Source organism: Neofelis nebulosa, chromosome 15 (genome assembly GCF_028018385.1).
Source record: "Neofelis nebulosa isolate mNeoNeb1 chromosome 15, mNeoNeb1.pri, whole genome shotgun sequence".
Taxonomy (NCBI): domain Eukaryota; kingdom Metazoa; phylum Chordata; class Mammalia; order Carnivora; family Felidae; genus Neofelis; species Neofelis nebulosa.
This window is the reverse complement of record NC_080796.1, coordinates 16,515,603-16,540,607: the sequence shown is the minus strand read 5'-3', so window position 1 is coordinate 16,540,607 and position 25,005 is coordinate 16,515,603. Positions and strand designations below refer to the sequence as shown.

Below are 25,005 nucleotides of genomic sequence, written 5' to 3'. Positions count from 1 at the left end.
CTCCTTAACCTTATGCTGAAAGATATGCCATGATCAGAGTCTCTCTAAGAGCAAGCCCCATTCAGGGGTGCCTGGGTGGCTCAGCCAGTTAAGCGTCTGGCTTCGGCTCAGGTCGCGATCGCACGGTTTGTGAGTTCGAGCCCCGCATCGGGCTCTGTGCTAACAGCTGGGAGCCTGGAGCCTGATTCAGATTCTGCATCTCCCTCTCTCTCTATCCCTCCCTGACTAGTGCTTTGTCTCTCAAAATAATAATGATAATAATAATGATAGTAAATGTAAAAAAGATAAGAAAAAAAAGAAAAAGTCCCATTCATATGTGCAAAGATCAACGCAGCCACAAATACGTTCGGAGTGTCTTTGAAGACTTTGGCGGGGGGGATCCCCTGGTGGAGGTGGTTCCTGCCTCAGATGGGGACAGAAGACGAACGGACGACCGCCCTGTGTCGTTTATTTCCTCTTCTCCATTCTCCTGTTCCTGGCCCCTCCTGATCTCATCATCAAGCCACCAAACCCACCCAGTCTCATGTCCCTCCCGCTGAGAATCCCACACGCACCCCCGTCTGTACTGGCCGCACTTTGTGTCTCTGCTGACGCCCTCCTCACACTGTGGCACGACAGCCCCTTTCCACGTGGCCTCCCCTACCTGCCTGCAGGCCCCTGTCTGTCAGCCTTCGGGTGTCTGTCATCCCCGGGGGTCCCCGTCCCCTGTGAGGGCCCAGAGATGGTACGTGAACGGCTGAGGGGTCGAGCAGGCCTTGCTTCTGAGGGGGAGTTTGTAGCCCTGTTGGGTCTTACCTCTGAAGTTCTCATGTCACTGCAATAGCTTTTCCTGAGGCACTTCTTGCCCTTGAAGTTACTAGTGTCCACCCCCCCTCCCTCCCTCACGATCCTCCCCTCATCTTTGTGTTTTGTCTGATTTACGCGAAGGAGTCCGCGTTCCGCCTTGGTACGGCGCTTGATGCGTTTCAAATGGCAGGGCCCAAGTCTGAGTTTACACAGTCAGTGGCAAGGGCTTAACCCCCAGTAGGTGTGGAACCCTCTGCCGGAGTTGGAACGGTGCCCTCGAGGTCCCAGAGGGAAAAAAGGAAGGAAGAATGGGGACTCTTTACAAAGGAAACAGCTGGAAAATGAGTCCCATTTCTTCATTCACTCGTTCGTGTACTAGTTGAATAGAAAACGTATTCGCTGAGCCCCCGTTGTCCTGGATATAAGGCACGTAGGAGTGGACGTGGCTTAGGTGGCTGTAGGCCTCAGTGTTTGTGGGCTAGCGCCCCTCAGGAGGCTGGGGACTATGCCTGGCCCAGGTCCCATGGCTGGAATACCTAGCAGCTTTCCCCGGTTACCATGGAGACCCCAGGGAGAAGAGGAGGGAGGTCCTCTCTGGTATCATCCAGCAGCTTCTAAGTTTCTTTCCTCTTGGTCTAAGCTGTGGCCCTTCGCCCAGCTGCCAGTGCCACCCACACTGGGCCCCTGGCGGAGGAAAGAGGAGCTCTTGACCTCTGGGGGCTTCGGGCTGCGGGCGACCCGCGGCCACGGAGGAGGAGGGAGCGGGCTGTGCCTCGCGGCTGGCCAGGCAGAACTGCCATGAAGAAAATTATGAGGTGAATTAAACTTTAATTTGATTTTTATTTGGTTTCAGCAACCAATAAAGGGACAGCAATTTTCCAAGTCCTGTCAGCGGTTGGAGGAATGCTTTGAGAACATCTGTTTTATTAACAGCGGCAACAATAAAAGCCGATCCCGTGTTTGTAGCGGAGATGCCTTCTCAGGGCTTCTCAAGGTACATGGTGATGTGTGGTCGCAGGGAACGAGTGGGAACGTGTTTCTGGTTGGCAGAGAGCTCCACCTTTCTGAAACAATAGAAAAATACAGAAATTTCCTATTGGCCCCCAAGCCTTTTCTCGCTTTCCTCCCCTATAAATCGCGGAAATGCCCGAATTGTTTAAAAAACTAGACATCATTTATTCTAACTACTCGACAGAAACTATATAGGACAGCGATTTCCAAGTTGACTGTAGTTTAGGCACTGGAAGTGATGTGCTTTTGCTTCAGAGGTCAAATGGGATCCACGAAATACTGGATATCCCTGCAGTGAAATACTGTTTGGCCGGGAAAAGGAGTAACATCCATGCTTTCTCGTGGATGCCACTTGAAAACACTATGCTAATTGAAAGATGCCGGTCACAAATGACATCACGTTAACTGTCCAAGTTAGGAAACAAGAAGGGTTTAATTTAACGACGGGATCAATTCTTCCAAACACTGCGTTGGATGAGCAAGGTCATAGAATGCATATGCATGCTGTGGGGGTACACATCTTGGGTACCTGGGACTGGGTTGGAATGATGGTCAGGGATGAGGGGAGGGGGTCTTAAATGCATTAAAGATGATAATATATCAGAACTGTGGGGTTTGATTACCTTCGAAGGTTATTAAAATATTGCCAAAAAGATTCTTAGGAAAGAAACTGGGGTGATAAACCATGTAAAGAACAAAATAACGGGACGCCTGGGTGGCTCAGTCGGTTAAGCGTCAGACTTCAGCTCAGGTCATGATCTCACCGTTCGTGAGTTTGAGCCCCACGTCGGGCTCTGTGCTGACAGCTCAGAGCCCGGAGCCTGCTTCGGATTCTGTGTCTCCCTCTCTCTCGGCCCCTCCTCTGCTCACACTGTGTCTCTCTCTTTCTCATAATTAAATAAATATTAAAAATTTTTAAAGAAGAACAAAATAAAGCAAAATGTAACCAAGAGTCATGTGTTTCTCAGGTTATAAGTCAACAGGGAAATCCAGTCACTTTTTACAAAAATTGAAATTATTTTCTCTATTGAAGAGTATTATATGAATTAAAAGTATGAATAAATGAATATTTCTGTTGTTTTTTCCAAGCCGTTTTGGGGTTGTTTTTATTTTTATTTATTTATTTTTTAATTTTTTAATGTTTATTCATTTTGGGGAGAGAAAGAGAGAGACAGACCACGAGGGAGGGAGGGGTGGGGAGAGAGGGAGACACAGAATCCGAAGCAGGCTCCAGGCTCTGTGCTGTCAGCACAGACCCCAAATGCAGGGCTCAAACTCATGAACCGTGAGCTCATGACCTGAGCCGAAGTCGAAAGCTTAACTGACTAAGCCACCCAGGCACCCCTGGGTTATTTTTAAAGTTATTCTCACGGTGCAACCCATATTATAACACACAATTTTTGGTTCAGGTTATAAGAAGGATCCTTATCCACGTTATTGCAAATTCTTACTAAATATCCCATTAATCGGGCAACTTTCTGATTATGCGTATTGTGAGAAGGGAACAGATTGAAAATGACGGGTAATAAAAAAAATCGTCTCCACAAAGAGACGAACTTTGATTAGTCTGACTACTTACAGAATTAATTCTCATTTATAAAATAAGTCTCTGCCTTAAAAATCATGCAGTGTTCTAACCAGGGAAATGGCAAATACAATCAAGAAGAGCAACAGCACAAAGGTATCAATATTAGCTTTGCTTCGCCGGCCTCTCGGGCAATGATTTTTTAAAAAAACTATTCTCAGGATGCCGGCAGATACGGAATGGGACAAAGGAGTCAATTGGATGGTCGAATGAGGTTGTTTTAAAGTCACAGCTGAAACAATAGTCTGGAAAGGCAAGGTACCAGAGAGGGGAAAGGGTTTTTAAATTCCAAGAGCTGGCTTTGAACATCAAAAGCCAAACCGGAAGGAGGCTGGGCAGAACGTTCATCCACAAGCCACAGCACAGGTAGGAATGCGGGACCCCATAGGCTGCCTCCTGAGAACTGTTTGTGACTGAGGGAAAGAGCTCAGAAGAGAACGTAAATCACCTTTATCGCCGTGAACACGGTTGTGTTCAGTGGGCGCTCTTTTTTTTTGCTTTTGGTAGCCAGACGTCTTTGATGCGGGAAACAGTGTGGTGATTCATGTGCCAGCATAGCCTCCCTCTCTTGTCGTTAACCAGCGCTTTGAGCAGCTTGAGTGCGAAGAGAGAGCTTGCGATCCCACAGCGGGGAGGGAAGAGAGAGACCTGGGCAAGGAGAATCGGAGAACAGGCGATAGTGCCGCTTCCCCGCGAGAACGTTCGGAGTCCTGATCACCACCCCTGCTCCCCTCTCCTTAGGCTTAATCCTGGCGACTGAGCGTGCAACAAGATGGACGGGCCCCTCTGATAAGGTTCAGGGAGGTGGGGCCGGAGCGGGGCAGGCATTTGTGCCTTGCTCCCCAAGGGGTGGCTTAGGGAGGTGGTGAGGCTCTAGAGATAGTTCCCACCACCACCCGCAGCGTGGCATGGTGCCAGAGCGGTGGTCACGGCCGAGGAATAAAGTACTTGAGGACGGCCTCCCAGCCTCTTAAAGACCTCGAAATCCACAGCTCTGGCATGAGGGGAGGAGAACTGTTGTGCGAGGGCAAACGGATGCCAGAGGCCTTGGGTTGGGATGAGGAGGGGCCAGAGCGGTGCATCTGGTGTTGGGAGGTCTTGGCTGGTGCTGGACATCTGCTACAAAGGGTGGGAGGACAGTCGCATGGCCCTGTGGGCCCGCAGATGAGAAGGCAGTGGCGGGCAAAGGTATGCCCCTGGGCCCCTCTTCCACGGGGGCACTTACCTACTCTTCCTACTCCCTCCACCCCCTGCCAACTGAAATGTAAACCGAAAGCAAACCGACCACAGCCTTAGATATACTGTCCCCCTTACCCACTGGACAAGGAGGGGAGCAGAACCTTGAGTTTATCCAGTATTCCTCCCTCAAAAAATGGCTGACCAACCCGTTGAAAGTGAGCAGAGTGGGGGAAAGACCAGATCTCTACATTGGTAGAAGTGAGGCCTTGACTGTCAAGCTCAATCAAGAGGAAATAAAGGTCTGTTCTCGTACTCTCCAGGTCGTTTCAGCCAGGGTAGGCTAGACTGTGCTGCAATATCGACCCCTAAATGTCCACAACACATCTACCGTGGGTCCGCTGGTAGATGGGTACTTGGTTCATGCTGTTCTCACTTCAGGAGCCGACAGAGCTGGTCGGGGGGCCGTTCACAGAAGGGGAGAAGGCTCTGGGAGGCCCCAGGGCAGTGGTGACGCACACCATTTCCATTGTTTCCACTCTCAACTCCTGGGCCTAAATGGGTCATAGGGCCTCACTCAACCCTGGGGCGGGGAGGGGGGGGGGTCAAGAAGTCTGCACCCAAAATGTGGAGATCTGAAATATTTGGTGAGCACCACTACCCCTGTGGGTGTAAAATTCTCACCCACTATTTGGTTTAGGGCATAAATACAAAAACTAAACAACATAACATAAAAAAAACAAAAAACAAGATAAACATAGCATAGCTGTTTAGAGCATGGAACCTGGGGTTGACTTCTGAGTCTCCCACTTGCACATAGTGATAGGATCGTGTCTAGGTTTCTTAACCTTTTGGACCTTAGGGTTTCCCTCAGGTCGGTGCAAATGTTACTTAAAGCAACTTCCTGGAACAGAGAAGCGACTCAAGAAATGGCTGTTATTTTCATCTGTTAACAAACATTTAACAAAATGTTAACAAACATTTTGCTTCTTTCTTGCCTTTCTAGTTTTCAATCCTAATTAAGTAAGAACTCTAGTTAGTTGGATTCCAGCCAATCGAAGTGGTCTTTTTAGGTTTGTTTTCTTCTAAAAATACCGTCAGACTCTCCCGTGTATTTACAGTGCTAGCCTTTGGGGTCACTCTGCATGGTAAATATCTTGACCGCCCCCCTCCCATCCTGGAATGGCTGTATGCTGTTGGGTGGCACCAGTGGTCAGTGACTAAGGAGTGGTCTGCCTTCAGTTTTGTGTGCTTTATGGTTGGCAGTAATTGGGAATAATGGCCCACCCCCACCCGGCCTGACAGATGTGACATTAAGTAGAAGATAAACAATGTGGGGGGCACACCCCCGTCTCCACTGTGTTCACCTTAAACCAGTATTGACGTGAGTCGCAGTTAACCCTGGGAGGATTTCCATGAACAGGTGGTCCTGTCACTTCTTTAGAATGAAGCCAGGGGCACCTGGGGGGCTCAGTCGGTTAAGCGTCGGGCTCTTGATTTCAGCTCAGGTTGTGATCTCATGGTTTGCGTGTTCGAGCCTCGAGTCAGGGTCTGTACTGAAAGTGTGGAGCCTGCTTGGGATTCTCTCTCTCCCTCTCTCTCTGCCCCACCCCCACTCGCTCTCTCTCAAAATAAAAATAAATAAACTTAAAAAAATAAAAGAAAATTATTTCGAATGAACCCAGAGAGGCCACCTGCTATAGTCTGGGGTATGAAAAGGTCCCCAGCAGAAATGTGGAAACAGCAGCACTGTCCGTTTCCAATCCCCGCTATGTGCACTGGGGGGTTTAGCCTGGGTCGTGGAACAGAGAGGAAGGAAAGCGCCTCTCTTGAGGCAGCCACGTTCCAACTTAGTTGTCTCCTCTTTCCTGACCATTCCCTCTCTCACTCTGCCTGCAGACCACCATGGGGCTGGGGGACACACGGGCCCAAACTCACACCTCCCTGTACCCCCTCCCTCCTTTAATCCTTCTCAAGGAATAGGAACACTTCTGGGAGGCACGTTTCTCCCAGAGTCTGTGTGTGTGTGTGTGTGTGTGTGTGTAGAACAAGCCCCTGTGTGATCTCTTTAATCACTGGGGGACCCAGTATGGCAGCTGAGAGTGAGATGCTGGACACTGACAGAGAGTCACCTTACAGGTGAATGGGTTTGGCCTGAGGCGGAATGATGGAAATGACGTTCTTTGCAGAGAGCCTTGCAGGCATTTAAGGATATCCCCTGCTAACCCCGATCGTGTTGTAAACTAAGCTCGACCAGCGTGAGGGCACTCCCTTCCCTTAGTAGTGCCACCAGGTTACAGCATTCCCCCAAACCACCCCAAGAATAAAACGAAAGACAGGTCTAGAAAGAATTTTTTTTTTTCTATAGACCAATCCCCAGTACACATTCTGCAGAGGGAATAAAAAATGTCCTTCAAGGAAGGACAGCCTCAGAAGTTGCATTCTCTTTCAAAATTAATTTTAAAACCCCATGGCAGGGGCGGGGAGAAAATCCTTTAGCATACCTTACAAAACGCAGGATAAGGTCAATCACAAATAGCAGAGTCCCTCTCCTAACTTGGTTTGAAAAAAGAGTGAGGCCGAGACTAAAAGATTCCACAAGAAAGGGAACGCTGAAATTAATTAGAGGTACCTGCAGAATGAGAATTTAGACCTCCCTGAGGACACAGATGTCCTCCATGAATCCTGTCTGGAAATGATGTTGGGAAGGTGGGATTCCGGGCTGATCAGAGGCTCTCTGCTTCTCAGAGCAACAGAGCAGAACCAGGGAAAATGTTTCCGTTTGCAAGGTGAAGCCTGCGGCCAGCAGCTATCAGTCAGGAAGCCAGTAACGGGGTTGACCAGCAGCCTTGGAAATCACCGGGGTCAAGAGCAAAACGTGTGTTCGTGGGTGAGCACGTGGGGCGGTGGGGGCGCACGGGACCATGCATAGATACGTGATGAGGGAGAGAGGGGTTGAAAAGTCCTTGATCCCAGAAATGGAACCCTACTCATCCTGGTGGACATAAATCTAAATGTGCGTTAATAAAAGGGCAGGACCAAACCCTACCGAGGTCCCGTTCTGAAGGTGCAAACACGGAGATCTTTCCCTGGCCTGACCCCTCGGGGTCGTGGAACCTTGGATGCAACTGTTAGTTGGGTCCAGTCACATCTGGTGTCTCCCAACACCACCTAAAGGGTTTGTGACTTTATGGAGACAGCAGAAGGGCTCATTGATGATGACTGTGCCCACACTGCTGTGGGACTGCTGGTGGCAGTGGTCATACCTGACCGTGAGCATCAAGCTAAACAAATGAACGTATCCTTTTGTTACAGTGATAGCTTGAAATGCTCTCTCTCTCTCTTTTTCAGGATTATATAAGTGGCCTATGTTCTTCCGTGTGGTTTTGGGGCTAGTCCTCGCTTCCACCTCTCTCCAGATTGGTAGGACAAAATATATAAGAAAAGCATTTTATTCCCTCTGCCTGCAGCTATTTTGGTTCCCCTTTGTAAGTGTAGAGCCTTCCTCAACTGTTTGTATAGAATATAGACATGTAAAATAAAGCTTCGGAGCCAACTGGATGAACCCAGAGCAGACCTGGGTCCAGCCATTACGCACAGACACTGAAAAATTAATCTCACCAAGGTCCCAGGGGTGATCAGACGCAGTGGCTTTGACCCACACTTTACAAAGCTCATAAAATACAGATGGCGGAACAAAGATGCCCTGTTACTAATGCACATTTCGATTTACGTCCACCAAGGTGAGTAAGGTACTCCTGACCCTTGACCTACAAATTCTCTCCCTGAGGGAAAACGACTGGAGAAGCTCGTTTATAACCAGAAGCATTCCAGGTGAGCGCAGAGTTGGAGACGGATGGGCCGAGACTCACCTGTCCTGCCTGAGGCGGCGGCCTTCTCCACAGTGGGGATGATGTGCAGGCCAGACTGAGAATGAGACGTCAGCATGACTGAGCGGTGCTGAGAGGGGTTCTCCCCATGCTCCCTTTTGTCACTCTTATTTCCAACCCCCTTCTGCTTGTCACATCACTTCTTTTTTTTTAAGTTTATTTATGTATTTATTTTTAATGTTTATTTATTTTTGAGAGAGAGAGAGAGAGAGAGAGAGAGAGAGCACGAGTGGGGCAGGGGCAGAGAGAGAGGGAGACACAGAATCCGAAGCAGGCTCCAGGCTCAGAGCTGTCAGCACAGAGCCCGACGTGGGGCTCGAACTCATGGACCGCGAGATCATGACCTGAGACAAAGTTGGACGCTCAACCAACTGAGCCACCCAGGCGCCCCTTAAGTTTATTTATTTTTGAGAGAGAGAGAGAGAGAGAGCAGGAGCAGGGGTAGGGGCAGAGAGAGGGAGAAGATCCCAAGCAGGCTCCACAGTCACCAGAGAGGCCTACGTGGGGCTCGAACCCATGAACCCACCAACCGTGAGATCATGACCTGAGCCTAAATTAAGAGTCGGACGCTTAACAGACTGAACCACCCAGGCGCCCCTATCGAATCACTTCTTAAGGGAAGCAAAGCAACTTTCCAAAAGCCACTAGACCAGTTTGCTAAAAGCCATGTGCTGGATGACCAATTACTGCAATTTGCTGAGTGACCAACTTACCACATTATTGATTCGCCAAAACCTTGATTCTGTTAACTGCTTATGGAGCTCGCCACAGATTGTATGACGTTGTTTGGATTTGAGGCATCATTTGCAGTGTCTGTGTGGACAGACATTCGTCCACCTCTTCTACTAGCAATTTGTCAGGCCGGCCCGGTTGAGTTTGGTTTTATGTTTTTTACTTTTCATATCTTTAGTGCACAGCAGTTTCTATGTTAACGGGTGAGCCCACTCTTCAGCACAGTCTATTGCCTTTCTCTAGTTTTGAGGCCCTTATGCCTCAACTAGATAACTTAGATTTTATAGGCCACGTGCCTAAATTTATACAGACGACTCATTTTCTGAAAAGAATTTTGCTCGTTTCTGCATCGGTTGCGGATAAGCAAAATTAACGAGGAGACAAAAATCTTTTTCCAAAGACTGATAAAGTCGGCAAAAATAGGGAAGGACACATTGTTATAAAACTGGGTTCAAAGGGCAAACCTTTAACCATATTCTCTCACGTATATGACATCAAAAGTGAAGGGATTCTGGGGGCGCCTGGGTGGCTCAGTCGGTTAAGCGTCCGACTTCCGCTCAGGTCACGATCTCGCGGTCCGTGAGTTCGAGCCCCGCGTCGGGCTCTGGGCTGACGGCTCGGAGCCTGGAGCCTGCTTCCGGTTCTGTGTCTCCCTCTCTCTCTGCTCCTCCCCCGTTCATGCTCTGTCTCTCTCTGTCTCAAAAATAAATAAACGTTAAAAAAATTAAAAAAAAAAAAAAACTGAAGGGAGTCTGAAATTTGAAACATGCACAAAATATTTGAGCTTATTCACAAGGCCGTGATTAACAATAATAGGAAATGCAATGGGCTAAATGTAGTTGCAGAGAGAAACCTACCTTACTATTCATCAAATCCTTGACATTGGAGATGTGAGCACTGCATGAAATTTGAAGTATACCAGATCGTCTCATTGCTTAATGACGTAGACCCAGAGTGCCAACTACACTACCAACTGGCCAGCCTCAGTGACACAACTCTAGCAAACAGTGATCTATTGCAGAGGTCTAAGTTTTAAGGTCCCAGATTTGGCAGTTTGGGGTAAGTTAATCGTCCAGCAAATTAATTTTCAACGCATTGGATTTCGATGAATTGGCCATTGAGTGACTTATCTTTCGGTGAATTGACGTTTGATCCATTGATCTTCCCCAAATTTACCTAAAGTTCTTTGGATTCATTCCCACCATCATTAGGTTAGTGTTAAATCTCTAGTGTTAGGCATCTCTAGCTCTTTAAGATGATTTAACAAATCCCCGACTGAATCCTCCTACGTTGAGTGTATAGTTTAGTCTGAGGGCAAGCATATTTTTAATTTCTTGGGAAACGTGTCACTAACACTTGCCTATACTGTTCGTCAGTATTTTGGTCTCAGCTTCCATTATGCTGCCGAATTATTCACACCATACGCAGAGTTAGGGCATGCGATTTTCTTGTAAATGGTTTCCTGGGGTCTCCCCAGACATTGGTTCTCAAGGAAGGTCATGCCCCTGGGAGTATTTGGGAAATTTATGCGGGCACTTTTGTTTGGCACAATGACTGGAGGCACCACTGACATTTCAGGGAGGGGACCAAAGATGTTGCACTTCGTAAGAGGCACCAGGTAAATCCTCCATAACGGCAGCTGTTCTGGGTCTCACATGACTCTGGGAAGTCACGCTACACATTTGTGTCGTTGAAAATCCTGCAGATGATTATCTGAACCTAGCATAGAACTGTGAATCGAGGGAAGATGATGTTGCGTTTTGTTTAGAACTTCACCAAGAGTTGTCCGCGATGTACGAAATGCGTGTTTCTGACGGTAATACCTCTCGCGATACTGAATCACCAATTTAACCGCAACGATACCAGTTTGTCTTTGTAGCTGTTGAGCTCACAAGGAATTTATGCAAAGGTGCAAGCTGCCAGCATCTGGCTCTTTGCTGTCTTCTGGGGTAGTTGTGTGCCAACGTCACATATTTAAGTGTGCTTTATTTTATTACCGCCTACTTTCCCTTTATTTTTTTCTTTATGTTATAGGCAGGACGTTGTATTGATTTTTTAAAAACCATATGTGTAGGTAGGTTAAAGTGTCTAAGAATTTCATCTGCAGAGAGTAAAAGGGATATTAGGAAAGATCTCCTATAAAAGGGGAGCGCTGCGTCCGAGAGGGCTGGCCTCTGAGGAAACAGGGCCCTGGTGTGGTCAGGCCTTGGGTCTGGCCAAGAAACCCAGGTGCTATGGGTCCTGCAGGGGTCACCTGGAGGGATGGGGGGGGAACAGACTTTACCAGGGGTTTGTCAAAGACTCGTCGTCTCAATGCCAGTGACGGAGAAGAGGAGAGACAATTTCCCACAGGAACGGGCCTAAAAAGCTGACATTATTGCCACATAAAGGTGGGTTTTGCAGTAAGGATAGCAGGTAGGAAGTAAAACCAATTAGTTATCTCTGTTGGTGGAATCAGAGGTGACTTTCACTTTCTCCCCTTTCCTTTTCTGTGTTTCATAGAAAACGGTGGGCAAATACATAGCGTCCTGGCCGGAGTCTGGCTCTGTGGTCACATCGCTGGGGTGTGAATCCCCAGGTTGCCACTTAGGAACCGTGATCTGAGACAGATGACTCACCCTGCCTCAGTTTGTTGCCTCAAATGCAAAATGGGCAGGTGCTAGAACGGACTTCCCAGAGCAGGTCCAAGTACTCAGTGAGCTGGTACACAGAGTGCTGTGGCGCTCAGTACCTAGAGTCACTCCAGCGACTGTCACTTTGGAAGAGTGGGTTCCTCTGGGGTTGATCTGGACTAGCCACGCCTCGCGAGAGGTAGTCACTGCCTGTGTCACCGGGGGCCTGACTCTCCCACGTTAGGGACACACAGGCATCCTGGTCAGATCCTCCCCTGCTCTGAATGGACAAATAAATGGACCAGCCCAGCCCAGAGAGCCCAGGAGGTGGTGGCAGAAGGACAGAGGAATAAGTGGGCAGCTGGCCCAGAGAGGGGTCATCTAGGAGAGAAACGATCATCATGGTGACCAGGGCAGGCCTTGCCCACGGAAGTGGGTCATCAGTGCCCTCCCTCTTCCCCTTCAGCACCCCCCACCATCACCAACCTTGGTTCTTTGAAAGTAATGATATCGTGGGCTAGAGCCAGAGTATTCTTACATGGGACTTTCCCCTTACTTTTCATTAGCTGCCAACACAAATCTTTTTATTATTTTTATTTTTTTTAAATGTTTATTTCTGAGAGAGAGAGAGAGAGAGAGAGAGAGAGAGTGCGAGCAGGGGAGGGGCAGAGAGTGAGGGAGACACAGAATCTGCGGCAGGTTCCAGGCTCCCAGCTGCCAGCACAGAGCCCGACACAGGGCTCGAACCCACAAACTGTGAGATCATGACCCGGGTCGAAGTCGGATGTTCAACCGACCGAGCCACCCAGGTGCCCTGCCCGCATTACTTTTAGAATACCATTTGCCTCAACTTTCTCACCCATCTTTGGAAATTCCAGCCCCTTTAACTTTGGTAGTTTTTTTGTTTTCCGTTAATCAACCAGTATTTGCTGAGCGTGGGTTACATACTGGACGGCAGTCAAGCCCTATGACTAGCCAGCATGGGCTCGTAGAGTTATTGCAAGCACACCAGATGTCGATTTGGGGCGGCATGAAGGGAAACTTGCCTCCCATTGGGAAGGTCAGCATGTCTGTACTACTGACTCCTGATGTTTAGGGCCCTGCGTGAGTTGTGGGCTCCCAGGGCTCTGAGGATATGGAAGTGGTGCCCTGGGTGGATGGCAGCTCGGATTTGCATCACGAATGCTGGTGTGCCTCCTGCCGTAGCCCTCGAGAACCCTCCTACCTTTCTGAGTTAATTCTGTTTTATCTTCAAACTTCCCACAGAACCTTCTCTCTACCCCTTTTGCTTAACTCAAAGCTCATCCCAATTAAAGGACGTTGTTTCCTTTACTGTTTTCCTAAGTAGAATCTTCTTCTTATCTCATAGTCTTGACATTGCAGGACCCAGAAATTCAAATTTGTAGTTCACTGGGAGTACAGGAGTCTTTAGGAGCTTGTTTCTTATTAACCAATTTACAGGATCCTGGTGTATAAATCTATACTACCCATTTTTCCTTTGCAAAGGGAGATATATCCAACCAGCAAGCCCTAGGCATTCTGCTTGGCATACAGAGTGTTCGGAATTGTGTTTCACTGTTAGCAACAGAGCTCTGGGATACCGGTGGTTTTAAAAAGATAGAAGTTTATTTTTCTGTCATGGAAATGAAGGTTAGATGTTGGCAATTAAGGGCTGATGTGCTGACTCTGTCGCCTCCTCAATGTTCCTGCCTCCTTCAATAAGCCATCCTCATTGGATAGCTTCCATTCACAAGGTCACTCAAGTTGGACATTGCCTCTCCAATCACCGAATCCACAGTTCTAGCAGGAAGAGAAGGAAGGGGACGGCCAATGGGGACTCCCAACAGATTAAACGATCCTTTCTTAGGGGCTTTCCCCAAAGGTCCAACATATTAGAAGCCAGAACTTAGTCACAGAATTACCTACTCTCTTTAAGAGGAGCTGGAAATTCAGTTTTCATCTGGGAATTTCATCACTCACCCTCTTCCCAACATGTTAATTATGTTATAAAAGAAGAAAGGGACAGAATGAATATTGGGTAGACAACTAGCAAGCTCTGCCATTATTGGGGAAATAGGATCAGACTATTTTATTATTATTATTATTATTATTATTTTAGAGAGAGAGAGAGCACAAGCAGGGGAGAGGGAAGAGGGAAAGAGAGAAAATCCCAAACAGGCTCCACACTCAGCATGGAACCTGATGCAGGGCTTGATCCCAAGACCCTGGGATCATGACCTGAGCCGAAATCAAGAGTCAGATGCTCTGCTGACTGAGCCACCCAGGCACCCAGGATCAGACTATTTCAAAGCAGCTGTAGAATCAGAGATCAGCCAGTTAGGTACTCTTTCTTGAGTGAGATCTCATTTGGGCTATGGAAAAGATGGATGAGCACCCCAGCCACACCCAGGGGTACTCAGGGGTATTCGCTCCTGGACTGCAGTGTCCATTTCCTCTTGGCGGGATGGAATAAACACGGATTAAGTGTTCATAACATTCTTCCCCCATGCAGACCATGCAGACCGCACTGCAGCGGGACTGGTCGGCTTACACTGGTGCTGCTTGTGTATCCACTGAGACACCCGTATCGGTTATGAATAGAATGTTGATTACCGATCAAGCGCCTGAAGTTTCCTCTCTGACCGGTAGTTTCACTCTAGGAAAGGGGAGAAAATAACCAGCGGCTTATGACTCTTCCTCAGAGAGAGGGACTCTTCCCCTATGCCCTTTTATTAACTCAGAGGCCAGAAAGTAGGGAAGGAAGGGAGACCAAGAGGACATAGCGGGGGTCCTGGGAGGAGAAGGTGCTAGAGAATTCTGGCTTCCTGAGATATGCTGACAGGAGGAACACTCCTTTAAGGTCCTTTAGAGGGAAATTGGGAAGCTGCTCAAAGCTTTTGTTCATTCGGTGAGGGAGGTGTGACATAGCTGGTAGCTAGAAGCCCAGGCTATTGGTCCCAGAAGTTTGCACCCAGGATGGGGATCCTGTCATTCCTGGTTGTCCTGTGGGGGGCGCTCTACCTGCCTTTTCAGTACTCCGCTTTGCCTTGACAAACAGTTGTTACTTAGAATTACATCAAATTTTCTTTGGCTGCGGTCCACATTGCCAATTTCTGCTTCAACTTCAGAATGCTTTAAGCTTAATGCTTTCTGGGCCAGCCCCTCAGGTATTGAACGAGGTGAATTGGAAACTTGGCACACCCACATAAACACACACTGATAATTATTACAAAGAACATCTTACTCTTCTACAGCAATTCCACAGCAACTTGCCACGGCAGAGTGAATAAAGGCATCCTTCTGGGGACTAGAGTGCAATTTAATTAACCTCTGCAATCAAGGATAATGTCCTTCAGTAATTTGTTTTATCTTAAAAATGGATACAAATTCTGCATTTTACTACTTGACGTTGCTATGTTTACATCAATGTTTCTAACTCAATAACCATCTTGTAATATCTCTATTCCAGGAAGCTGGAAAGAATGACTTTTCATATTATTTGTGTGCCTCCAGGGTATGCATGATCCATTTTGAGCTTTCTTTGGCTACCTTTTGGTATTGAGTTAGGATCACCTTGACTGGTATTGGGACACTTGCCAATATTTTTTGCAGAAACGTGGTCACTTCTGGTGATGGCAAATCCTTTCACTGTTTGTTTATTATTTATCATATCTATTTATTAATTTATTAAGTTAGTCAACTAATTAAATGATATTGTATAGTGGTGATTTATATTTATTTACAAAAACAGATGCTCTATTTAAAGACTGTCTTGTCCATTTTTATATCCTATGGACTTTATTCCTGGGGAATGACTGGCAAATTTTTTCTGCGAAGGGCCAAATAGCAAACCTTTTGGCTTTGTGGGCCTTACAGTCTATACCAAAACTACTCAGCTCTGCAGTTGTAGTGTGAAAGCAGCCATAGACAATGAACAAATGGGCTGGGTACGGATATGTTTCAATAATATTTTATTTGCAAAAACCGGCAGTAGGTGAGATTTGGACCAATTTATTAATTCCTACTCTATACCCTATAGAAATTGAATATTGACAAAAATTGGCTCACACATTTCAGCCACAAGAACCTAACAAATACAAACACCAAACAACTGGACATCATTATTTTATATTTTATTTTTATTTTTTTACAACTGGAAATTCTTAAATACTCTCTTAAGTAATTCCTGCATCAAAGAAAACAATCAAAATTGTAATCACAAAATATTTAGAAAATCATGGTAAATAAAAAGAGCAAATAGCCAAACTTTTGAAGACTAGCCAAAGCTATACTCAGAGTCAACTTTGTGGTCTTTAAGAAATTTAATATAAATACATATTTATTTAAATTTAATATAAATGTGTATTTATATTAAATATATATTATATATTAATTTATATAGTAAATATACTCGTATATTTAATATATAATAATAAATATATATTTATATTTATATATTTATATTAAATATATTTTTATATTAAATACACCATATATTTATTGAAAAATACATGTAAATAAAAAATGAATGCACTGTGTTCTATTCAAGATGTTAGCAAAAGAATAGTAGAACAAACCCAAGGAAAATGGTAATAAGGAATTAACAAAGGTAAAAGCAGACATTTAATAATTAGGAAACAAATAGTAAAATAGAGTTCCTTTTGACAAAACACAACAAAGTAGATGATCTACTATCTAATCTAAAACAAAAATGAATAAATAAATATAAAACATTAGGAATGAGAAGGAGACTATAGTCATAAATACAGCAGGAACGTTTAAGATTTATAAGTATGCTTCATATAGTACATTTGACAATTTGTATTAAACAATTTCTAGAAAAGTATAAGCAGTTACAATTTCCTCAAAAAGATGTAAAAAATAATAAACCACAGGCCATGGAAGAACCACTTTAAATGCTGTATAGAATAACTAGACGGAAGATCAGCAAAGAACTAGAAAACTTGAACAACACTATAAGCCCACAGAACTAACAGCCATCTACAGAACGCTATATCCAACAAAAGCAGGATACACATTCTTCTCAAGAGCACTTCACCTAGTTAGATCATATGGTACATCATAAAACAAGAGTCAGTAAATTTAAAAAGGTCGAAATCACATAAGGTATGCTCTCTGACTAAATGGACTTAAATTAGACATCAATGGGGTGCCTGGGTGGCTCAGTCAGTTGACCGTTCAACTCTTGATTTCAGCTCAGGTCATGACCTCAGGGTCATGAGATTGAGCCCGGAGTCAGTCTCCGCACTGGGTGTGGAGCCTGCTTAAGATTCTCCCTCTCCCTCTCCATCTGCCCCCTCCTCGCTCATGCACTCATGTGCTCGCTCGCTCTCTCTCAAAACACATAAATAAACATTCAAAAAAAAAAATTAGACATCAGTAACAGATGAACATAGGAAGAAATTAAACAACATACTCCTAAGTAAATAATCCATGGGTCAAAGACGACATCACAAGGGAAATTAGAAAATTCTTTGAGATGAATGAAAATGAAAGCGGAACATACCAAAATGTATGGGATGCAGCTAAAGCAGTGCTTAGAGGAAAACTTATAACTGTTAACACCTATATTTTTAAAAGAATGACTTCAAGGCAATAATCGTATCTTCCACCACAAGAAACTGGAAAAAAAGAAGAGCAAAGTAAACCCAAAGGGAGTAGAAAGAGTAAGTATTATTAGAGCAGAAATAATTGAAATAGAATAGAAAAATAATAAAGAATCAATAAAAGTTTGGTTATTTGAAAAGGTTGACTGGAGTAACAAATCTTAAGCTGGACTAAGCAAGAAGAAAGAAAGAGAAGACAGAACTTCCTAAAAGCAAGAATGAAGAAGGAGATGGCATTTCTAACCTTACAAAAATATAAAGGATTGGGGCGCCTGGGTGGCTCAGTTGGTTAAGCGTCCAACTTCGGCTCAGGTCATGATCTCACAGTTTGTGGGTTCAAGCCCCGCGTCGGGCTCTGTGCTGATGGCTCAGAGCCTGGAGCCTGCCTCGGATTCTGTGTCTCCCTCTCTCTCTGCCCCTCCCCTGCTCGTGCCCTGTCTCTCTCTGTCTCAAAAATAAATAAAACATTTAAAAAATATATATGTAAAGGATTGCAAGGGAAGAATATGAACAACTGTATATATAAATAACTAATTATATACATAAGCCTTCTATTTGTGTGAATTACTGAATAGGAAAAACCAGAAGGAAAAAGACGAAATTTTTTTGACTTATCTCAAAACAAAATTTCTGTATATATGAAAAATTAGCATTAATAAAACTACAAGAAAATAAACTGAGGAAATAATTTATTTGCAAGATATATGACAAAGTCCAAGTGCATTATAGCTACAGACTCTATGTAAATTAGTCAAAAGATAAATACCCCGAAGTGAAAAGGGCATAGCAACTGCAGAGGGTGCAACTTATAAATTATGAAATACCAACAGTCAGTAAACATATGGGAAAAAGCCAGATTCAGCAGTAATATTTTAAAAAGTATGAAACAATGAGATGGCATTTTATTATGTGATTTGGGGCAAGCTGCTGATACTTTCTATACTTTTCTTCTTTAAAATTTATTTGTAATTTTTATCAAATACATATGTGTTGCTTTACATGTACATCATTTCTAAAGTTAAATACAATTACAAAGTTAATAACAAAAATCAGGAGACACCCGCGTCAGCTCTCTTCCCTGCTGATTTCTGCCTTCTGTGGGCAACCACCTTCACCTGTTTCTTCTAGCAAATAGGACAGGCGGCCCTGCGGTGTGTGATGAGTAAAGGTATAAATAGTCATTGCCTGGGAAGGCTGCAGCTGAAGCTGGGTCCTGAATGAAACGCCAGATTTCTTTTAAGGCTAGGAGAGGATGAGGGCAATCGGAGAAGGACACGGGTCCTCAGGGAGTACCAGGTGTAAGGCGGCCTTTGCAGGAGGGTTTGGAGGTGGGGAGTAGTGGGTGCGCGGGCATGGGCCAGGAGGTACAGGGCATCCTGGGAAAGATGGTGTAGAGAAGGTGGGGCCAGGGTGGCTGACACTTGAGCATCATCAGATGAAAGAGGGGAGTGGGGATAGTGCGGTTTTGGTTCCCAGTCTCTTTGAGAGCTAAACAGTGGGCTGGGACTAGAAGGTTAGTTTCACTTGGCCTGATGGAGGACCTAAAAAATGACAGACTCCCACCAGCTCTGGGAAAGCACTGGCACAGTGCTTAGCACATAGCAAGCATTCGATAACCTCAGCCATCGTTAGCATCACACTATTTTCGCAAAGATAAGTGTGTTTGCTAATATCCAGCCCAGGTGGCAGTGTGGAGAACTTGTACTTCTGCTTATACTGAATTTATACAAACTTCATAGAAGGGAGTTGACCGTATGTTACAAAGAGGGTTTGTTTTCGGATTCTAAGTATACAGGCACTGAGGTAAGAACTTACAGGAGTTTATTTTGAAGAAATAGCTGGACAGCCATGTGTGTATAAGGTGATTCATCTCGTTGACTGCAATAGGGAAAACTAGAAAACATAATTGTAAAATGAATGAGGCAGCCCCAAGATAGAATACTATGAAGTTGTTAAAAATTGCGTGGTGGGGGGGGGGGTGCGTCTGGGTGGCTAGTCTGTTAAGCGTCCGACTTCAGCTCAGGTCACGATCTCACGGTCCGCGAGTTCGAGCCCCGCGTCGGGCTCTGGGCTGATGGCTCAGAGCCTGGAGCCTGCTTCGGATTCTGTGTCTCCCTCTCTCTCTGCCCCTCCCCCGTTCATGCTGTGTCTCTCTCTGTCTCAAAAATAAATAAACGTTAAAAAAAAAATTTGCGTGGTAGGGAAATACCTTCGGTGGGAAAATATCAAGTGGAGATTAAGTTTAAAAATGTATATAATATGACCTCAAATATACAAAAAGTATGTATTTATATATACACATAAAAAATATCAACAGTGAACTATGATTACAGGTAGATTTCTTTCCTTTTTGTGTTTGTGTGCATGTGTGTTCCAGATTTGCTTCAGTGAAATTTTCCTTTTTATTTTATTATGATTATTATTTTTGGTAATGGAGGGAAAAAAAACCCTCCAGAATGTTATTGGGAAAAGTGTAATGATTCACACCATCCAAGTTCACATTTCATTATCTACTTTTTAAGTATTCTCAAATTGATTCTCTAATTCGTCAATGGGCATGGGGTTTGTCTTGTCTGGAAATTGTATTCTGATGGGAAACTGCTTTGGCATGGACGCGTTTCTTATCCTCAATGTTTCTGTCAGACCAGAGCCACAACCCCCGCCTTTAAACAGCAGCTGTACTCCCAATGACAGCAGAAGTCTGCAGAAGTTAACTAATCTCACCAAGCCTTTGGCTGAAGCTTCTGTAATTCCGTGATGGAATCACTGTCCGCAACAGGCACAGATCTCTTTTACTGGCTCTGGGGCGAATTTGCCTTCTCTCCTTCGAAATACCTAGAACATCGAGCAGTAGCAATGTAATTAAGTAAGCTGATAGTGGCATTAGCAACAGAGGCCAGCCTCACTTTACACAAACATTCTCAAGCAACAGGTATTAATGATGTTTGTGGCGTGCACCAACAAATCTGACAAAGCAAGTCTGATACCTACAGCAAAGCTGAAAGCCCAATGAGAAAGTTGTTCCAGAAAATAGCAGATGCTCTCAGATCACATATCTCTTCCCAAAGGAAAAAGAAACAAACATCGGAGATGATCCCAGACATGATCAGGGCGTCCAGTTGGGGAAATATCAGTATTAGAGACCAATTAAAAAACTACGTGCTCGGGGCGCCTGGGTGGCGCAGTCGGTTAAGCGTCCGACTTCAGCCAGGTCACGATCTCGCGGTCCGTGAGTTCGAGCCCCGCGTCGGGCTCTGGGCTGATGGCTCGGAGCCTGGAGCCTGTTTCCGACTCTGTGTCTCCCTCTCTCTCTGCCCCTCCCCTGTTCATGCTCTGTCTCTCTCTGTCCCAGAAATAAATAAAAAACGTTGGAAAAAAAATAAAATAAAATAAAAATAAAAATAAAAAACTACGTGCTCAGGGTTGATTTATGGTATTAGTCCTTGATTGAGGGGTCGGGGAATGGTAAAATGAATTAGGAGCATGAGACGATTCAAACTCCCAAGACTTTCAAAATCCCAAGCCATACCTGCAAGAGCATTTTGCAGTTGGGAGGCCAAGTAGGGTGTGAGAGAGGGTGTCGGCTCCAGAGTCCAGCAGAAATGTGTTTTAAGGTCAGTCCTGCCAGTCTAGGTGTGTGACCTTGCGCGAGTAATCAAACTTCTCTGAATCTGTTTTCTTAACTGTAAAATGGGCATAGAAATGCCTATCTTGTAGGATTGTTGTGAGTATGAAACAAGAGAATGCGTGAAAATATCTGGCATAGTGCCTGTGGACATTTCACCCACGGTGGCGCCGAACATTATGAGGAATATTAAGGGACCAGTGCACAGGATCACACAGAGAAGCAAAACAGACTTTGACAAACAAGCAAACAAACCCAAATGGGGTGCCTAGTCATCCAGTTCCTTACTGGAGAAAATAACAGAATGCTTTCATTTAAAACTAATCATGGGGTTAAACCAATCAATGTTGAGTTGAACTCTTCCACACTCAAAGTGTGGCAAAAAGATATCACTGTTCCAGAAAAGGCTTGGTGGGAGGGAGTATTGTCTAGAATATTCTTGAGAAAAACCAGGATTTCATTTATTTTATTTTATTTTTTTAATTTTTTTTAATGTTTATTTTATTATTTTTGAGACAGAGAGAGACAGAGCATGAACGGGGGAGGGGCAGAGAGAGAGGGAGACACAGAATCGGAAGCAGGCTCCAGGCTCTGAGCCATCAGCCCAGAGCCCGACGTGGGGCTCAAACTCACGGACCGCGAGATCGTGACCTGAGCCGAAGTCGGACGCTTAACCGACCGAGCCACCCAGGCGCCCCCCAGGATTTCATTTAAAGAGAAAGTTTTAAAAATCACCTTAAGGAAATTGATAAATTTCTAGGAAGTTCCTAATGGCTAGAGGATGGGCATTGAAGTAAAAAAAAAAAAAATGTGAAAAATCGTCTTGCTGATCCATAACACTAAAAAAAAATCTACTATGTAGTAGTCACATTTGAATTATTAACTAATTATTTTTAAGTAAAATAATCAAAATGCCATCACATATTGCTTTGGATCTAGAACGAAAATCAATTAAAGTGGCATAGTGAAGAAATTGTCGGGTCCAGGCTCAAAGTTACAAGGTGGATTCCCTTCTCTGTCTTTCCCAGTCGATTGCCCTTGCATAATTTCTTTAACTCCTGGACCTATTTTTCCAGTGCAAAACGGTGATTAAATGCCTTCTTTTGGTTGTTGTTAGGTCACCTAGATGACGTAGAGTCACAAAAGCTGGGATGTGCCAACCGTGGCTTACCGTAAGGTCTTGGTGAGTCCTGGAAACTTGGGTGGAATACAGGCTCTGAAAGCCAAGTTGAGAGATTTTGTGGAGAAATCAGAGGCGGGGGGTGGGGGGGGGGGGTAGCGTGGGCTACAACCGTGCAGCTGAAAGTTGACTTAAAGCTTCAGACTTGAAGAAACATAATTTTATTTAACAACAAAAAAGATGGGAGAATAATGTCTGACGCCATTGTAGCCTATAATTTTCTTGATCATTTCTTAGCTTTATCATAATGAAATAAACACAGCATGATAGGCATCTTACATAGAGAGGTGCACAAGCTAATGAAATGACATTTTATCGGCTAAAGGGAAGGAAGGAAATTTTGAAGGTTGTCCATGCAATTAAATTGTTCTGCTCACTTGCCTTCTGTAGTAAGTACTCTCGGCTTGGCCAGGCCAGTGGAGACATTGAAGGTGCCATGGAGGGCTGATGGCTGTCCATGCACAGGCATGTAGTATTCATCTGGACAGAACTCAGTCCTACCACTGAGACTTCATTGAGGGTCAGGCCTGCAAGGCCAGAGTTTAGAGGGCCTAGTTCATCTTGTTCACTAGTGTGGTGGTGGTGAAAATATTTTATGATCGTAAATGCAATTTTTAAAAATCATCCAGTATACAATCATAGCAGACATGATATTTGTGTATCAAGTAAACATTATCGCCTAAAACTCCACATCTGTCATAATGCAATAAAAAGCTTTGATTGGCTTGGCTGAAATGCTGACACATAGACTTTATAAAGAAAAGAAAATTTAGGGGCACCTGGGTGGCTCAGGCGTTGAGCTTCCAACTTCGGCTCAGGTCATGATCTCGTGGTCTGTGAGTTTGAGCCCCACGTCGGGCTCTGTGCTGACAGCTCGGAGCCTGGAGCCTGTTTCAGATCCTGTGTCTCCCTCTCTCTCTCTGCCCCTTCCCAGCTCGTGCTCTGTCTCTCTCTGCCTCAAGTACCCCAATGTTTATAGCAGCGCTTTCAACAACAGCCAAATTATAGAAAGACCCTAAATGTCCATCAACTGACGAATGGATAAAGAAGATGTGGTTTATATATACAATGGAATACTCCTTGGCAATGAGAAAGAATGAAATCCTGCCATTTGCAGCAACGTGGATGGAACTGGAAGGTATTATCCTAAGTGAAATAAGTCAGTCAGAGAAGGACAGATATCATATGTTTTCACTCATATGTGGATCTTGAGAAACTTAACAGAAGTCCACAGGGGAAGGGAAGGGGAAAAAAATAGTTACAAACAAAGAGGGAGGAAGGCAAACCACAAGAGACTCTAAAATACAGAGAACAAACTGAGGGTGGATGTGAGGGGGGGGTGGGGAAAAATGGGTGATGGGCATTGAGGAGGGCACTTGTTGGGATGAGCGCTGGGTGTTGTATGTAAGCCAATGTGACGATACATTGTATTAAAAAATAAAAATAAATACATAAAAATAAATAAGTGTTAAAAAAATTAAGAAGAAAAGAAAATTTGGAGTGGAGGGCCAGGATGTTGGAAGCGAGCTGTGCGGTCTTACGACCCACTGCATGCACTGAGATGTACATCTTAAGAGACTTAAAATGATAGAGGAAAAAGGAGGGAAGGGATCTTTCTTTTTAAATTTTTTTTTTCAACGTTTTTTATTTATTTTTGGGACAGAGAGAGACAGAGCATGAACGGGGGAGGGGCAGAGAGAGAGGGAGACACAGAATCGGAAACAGGCTCCAGGCTCCGAGCCATCAGCCCAGAGCCCGACGCGGGGCTCGAACTCACGGACCGCGAGATCGTGACCTGGCTGAAGTCGGACGCTTAACCGAAGGCGCCACCCAGGCGCCCCGGGAAGGGATCTTTCTTGATTTGCAAATGGCCCCATGTTCCCCTTGTTATTCCTCTGTCACAACTTACAGGCTCCCAGAGCTTTCGATATTCCTCAACAAACCTTACTTTCTCGGGGTCTGTCTCCTTTCACAGGGACCCCAGCTTATCCATGCCGCTGAGTCACCCCTAATTCACAGACACTGTAAGTACAGCTGGGCCTTAATTCAAAGGAATGAGTCTAATGCTGGGATTTCAAGCCGAAATTGCCTCGGGCTCCCAAGTGCCATTCTTTGTCAGAGAACCCACCAGAGCATCCGCACTCTTCAGAGGAAGACGCTGTGTTTCATTCTTCTTTGCATTTGCAGCGCCCAGAACAATTCTTGTTCCCTAGAAAGTACTCCCTAAATGCTGCTTGAATGAAAGAAGGAAAGAATGGATGAAACCAGCGAAGGAGAGCTTTTCTGGCGGGTCCCAACTGTTGTTGATTAATATATTATAAACCAGGTCGACGGAACGGGTCTAGGATTAGACCCATTTGTCTAAATGTTGGCTGTATGTGAAGTCCTCATGCCCCCTGACCCCACTACTATCGGGTAGGGCGCATTTTCCTTCTGTTTGAAAGACTGTGAAGATGAGTGATTTGCTCTTTCTCTGTCTCTGTTTCCATCTCTGTCTCTGCCTCTCTCTCTCACACACACACACACACGTGCCCACACACACACACACACACACACCCTCCAGCTCTCTGCCATCTCCCCCAGCAGCCTTTGTAATAAATCAAGAGCTACATAACTACCTGTGCCGAACAGCTTTAAAAAGAGAAAACTGTCTGAAATACGCACAAATATTGTGACTCCCTGGAATGAAAGCTTCTCTCCCAGGAGGAGGGAGGAGACAGCGTGCTGAACACTGAACCTCTTTGAACAGCCGTCCTGTAGGTACAGCTCCTATTTAAGAGC

General features: G+C 45.1%; 1 long non-coding RNA gene across 1 annotated transcript; it reads left to right on the top strand.

The window, feature by feature from the left end:
* The first annotated feature begins 1,233 nt into the window (after positions 1-1,233).
* LOC131496636 (uncharacterized) lies at positions 1,234-23,665 on the top strand. Its single transcript, XR_009254582.1, has 3 exons — positions 1,234-1,780; positions 22,162-22,227; positions 23,159-23,665. It is a non-coding gene; the product is annotated as an uncharacterized LOC131496636 (long non-coding RNA).
* Positions 23,666-25,005: the final 1,340 nt, after the last annotated feature.